Here is a 4,118-nt window from a genome sequence, read left to right on the forward strand (position 1 = left end):
ACTTATTTTTGGCTGCTTCTCTAATTTTTAGTAACATTAGACCCACTTAACTCCTTCTCCTTCTCAGCTACTGTTGGCTCTTTTAACTACTTCCCGCTCCTTAAAGATATTGCATTGCACTGTTCTTTTGGGTTTACCCCAGTAGTGCTTGGTAAGTTCCCTTGAGCACGGTTTGTCATCAAAGTAGCCAACTGCCCCATTTGAGTCTCCAAACTCCTGATAGATGCCCTGGTTTCTATCATAAATTGGTTCAACGTGTTTGACTGTACTTCTGGTGGGTTAACTTGAGGATGCAGTGGTGCGTGTTGTGGCATTGCTTGGCAAGGATCATAATACGGTTGAGGATTTAGCCCATATATTGATTGATGGGGTGGATATTGTAACGCACTGGTTACCCCAGAACAGTTACGGTGAACAGTGAACTGGAAATTTGACTCATTGCCTGAGTCATTTGGTTAAAAACGTGTTCTAAGTGTTATTAACAGGTTAAGGTGAAAACCAATAAAAAGGAAAGGGTATGTTTTATTGATACATAAAACTATTCATGGGCCCACAAGAACATTTACAAGTAATTTACAACTCAAAAAGGTCACTACTGTTCCAAAATTATAAACCCGCCGACCTAAGCGGAAAAAATAGGGTAAACCCCCTAGTTCCTCTGAGAACTCCTTGGCCGTGGTGGTCAAGCGGCCGCATATGTACACATCACCACCTAAGCTCTCCACTCAAGGCTGGGTGAGCTTTTCTTTTCCTTTACCTGCACCACATAGCACCCATGAGCCAAAGCCCAGCAAGAAAACACAACATTATATGTAAACATCATCAAATGATTATCATTATAATCACACTGAGCTCAAAGCTTTCAAACAAATGAGTGAATATCACTTGAGGTCCTGATAAACCATACTGAGTGACTGACAAACAGGTCACTAATTCAAATGGAAGAGTGGCTGCTAGGTAAGCCACTAGCCTTCAACAGGTTTTGGTAAACCATATTGAGTGACTGACAAGCAAGTCACTATTTTAAGTGGAAGAGTGGCTGCTAGGTAAGCCACTAGCCTTCAAGCGCTTATATTATTCATCGACCTTGAGGTCGGTCCGGCATTAATGCTCTTTGAATCATTCAATGCAGAAAGTCGATTAGATCTAATCTTTATTGGCTTGCGTTAAACACGCTAAGGCCGTCCTGTCTAATGAGTCAGCGCAATGTGACCAGTGCCCAGCACCACTGCCGAACCTGACTAATAAGTCACAGCTTCACAGTTGATACTAGCACCTTTGCCAAATCTGACTAATGAGTCAGTACAATGCACAAGTGAGCAACATTTGCTAAGTATTTCATAATCAATTCATGTCCACATTTATACAACCAACATACCTCATGAATAACCATGCATGTCACATTTGGGGTGCAACTTTCTTACCTCTGGTTTGAGCTAGAATGAATAAAAGAACGACCCTTGAGAATGATCAACCCTTTTGGTCCTTTAGCGGTTACCTGGTCATAACCAATCATGGGATTCCATCAATAAAATGAATAACAAAAGGTTCCCAAACCAAAACCTAGCCTCCAAGACACCAAACACTACTAAACCGGGTAGTAGGATCAACCCCGAGGCCTAAGGCTTGAATCCCCAAGCTAAAAACACATTTCTGGCCAAAATTGCCCTGATGGGCCGCGGCTCACCCTCCTGACAGAACCATTTCCCTCACAAAAACGCACGTAGGCCGTGGCTCACCATAGCCATGTCGCGTCCCTTTACCAAAACCAGCAAACACCAGCTTGCTTTCCCCTGCGTTTTCCCTCGGAACCAAACCTTCAAACCAGTTCCAAACCTCTTTCAAACACCCAATCTAACCCCTAAACATCACCTATATCAAACCCTTATCAAAACCCAAGTTAAACTTCAATCAAAACCTCCATAAATCCAAACTATCCTCAACAAAACCATAGGCTGAAAAGCTAAAAGAAAACAGAGTAAACCAGAAACCAATGGCTAAAACTCACCTCAAATCCGAGATTAGACCTCCTTCCATGGCTGAACCAAGTCTACAAACTCAACCCCTTGATTTCCTAGCTTAATTCCCCAATTCAAGCTCAAAAACTCCAAAGAGGAAATGGAAGAGAATGATGTACGGGAAGGAGAAGGAAAACCCTGTTTTTGTTCTGTTTTCTACAGCCATCTAAAGCTTCATATACATCCAAACCAAATGACCTAAATGCCCCTAGGTCATTTAAGGCTTCCAAAGTCATTCCAAGGGCAAAATCGGTACTTTCCACCTATCTCGTTAATTATAATTAACGCTCTCCAATTCCCACTAATCTCAATATTCTCAAACACCAATAATTCATATCCCGTTACCCTATAATTTCCGGTAACGCTCTAATCATTAAAACACCCCGAGACTCACCCCGAGCCCCGAGCTTAAGCCTGTTATGAACAAACCGATAATTAACATACCATGATCGTCTCATACCGAATGGCTCAAACAAACACACATTATAATGTGGTCTCAAAATATATCACCAACATGCGTACAAATATACAATTTACCCTCAACGGGCCAAATTACCATCACACCCCTGTAATTATAAATATGGACACACATGCATGTATTTAACATCATATTGTAATATAATCCACATATACATGCATTTTATCATTTAATGGCATAATTAAACAAGTATGGCCCTCCCGGCCTACTATTCCCACCATTAAACCATAATGGAGAATTCGGGGCATTACAGATATGGTTGTTGATTTTGTGGGTATGGTGGTTATGCTCCTTGATTATTTTTCCAAGACAAGTTAGGGTGATTTTGCCACCCTTTGTTGTAGAACATATGATATGGGTTATTGTCTAGCCTTTGCTATTTACTATGGCTTGAACTTGTGCCATAGGCAACTTATTTAAGTCCATTGCAGGAAACTTGTTAGGTGGATGCGCCATTCCACAAATTTCACACACACTTTGTAATTGCATGACTTGAGCTGTGAGGTTATTCTGTTGTAGTTGTTTTGTCAAGGGTGCCACTTGAGCTATAAGCATTGAGATGACATCTAATTCAATCATCCCAGCCACCTTCTTTGTATTTTCCCTCTTAGTAGGCCACTGGTAATTGTTCATGGCCATCTCTTCTAGTAGATCATAAGCTTCGTTGGAATTCTTGCTCATAAATGCCCCTCCTACTGTTGCATTTATAATAGTGCGATTAGTACTGCCTAACACATTGTAAAAATTATGGACTAACATCCATTTTTCAATCCCGTGATGAAGGCACTTTCTTAGCAACTCTTTAAATCTCTCCCATGCATCATACAATGACTCTCTCTCCATCTGACATAAATTATTAATCTCCCCTCTCAATCGTGCAACCTTGGATGGAGGAAAGAATTTTGTAAGGAACTTTTGAGCGAACTCCTCCCATGTGGTAATAGAGTTAGCATGTAGGGAAATCAATCAACTCTTTGCTCGGTCCCTTAGTGAAAATGGAAACAACCTCAACCTTATTGCGTCATCGCTCACCCTATTCATCTTAAAGGTCACACAAAGCTCTAAGACATTAGCAATGTGTAAGTTAGGGTCCTCTGTAGGCAAGCCTCCAAATTGAATAGTAGATTGGACCATTTGTAGAATCGCTAGCTTAATCTCAAAATTATTCGCAACAATTTTTGGAGGTCTGATGCATGAATGCACTCCCGTAACAGTTGGGAGTACATGATCTCTTAAACGTCTAGCCCCTTGATCAGCAGATACCTCAGCAGCCACTGTCCCTTCGACATCGTTGGTGGCATGATTTAATGCATTCCCTTGATTTGTAGCCATGGAAAAATCCAACCTTTTCTTTATCTTTTGGTTCTTTTTGCACGTTCTTTCAATTTCAAGATCTACCGGTATGAGCTCTTTTTGTCTACTTCCCCGCATGTACCAATATTTCTTGAAACAAAATATAACCTTGATCCAAATGAGTATAAAATATAAAAACTAAATTAGAACAAAAAATAATTAATTTTGATATTGGATATTAAGTCCCCGGCAATGGCACCAAAAACTTGATATGAACTTCTATTAAATCCCGAGCATATAGCTAAACATAATTATAGTGACGTAATCAC

The 4,118-nt window shown here is 40.5% G+C and overlaps 1 non-coding gene across 1 annotated transcript; it reads left to right on the top strand.

The window, feature by feature from the left end:
• The first annotated feature begins 3,268 nt into the window (after window positions 1-3,268).
• On the top strand, window positions 3,269-3,372 carry LOC133820316 (small nucleolar RNA R71). Its single transcript, XR_009886734.1, has one exon. It is a non-coding gene; the product is annotated as a small nucleolar RNA R71 (small nucleolar RNA).
• Window positions 3,373-4,118: the final 746 nt, after the last annotated feature.

The sequence above is a fragment of the Humulus lupulus genome, chromosome 2, assembly GCF_963169125.1.
Source record: "Humulus lupulus chromosome 2, drHumLupu1.1, whole genome shotgun sequence".
In the NCBI taxonomy this organism is placed as follows: Eukaryota; Viridiplantae; Streptophyta; class Magnoliopsida; order Rosales; family Cannabaceae; genus Humulus; species Humulus lupulus.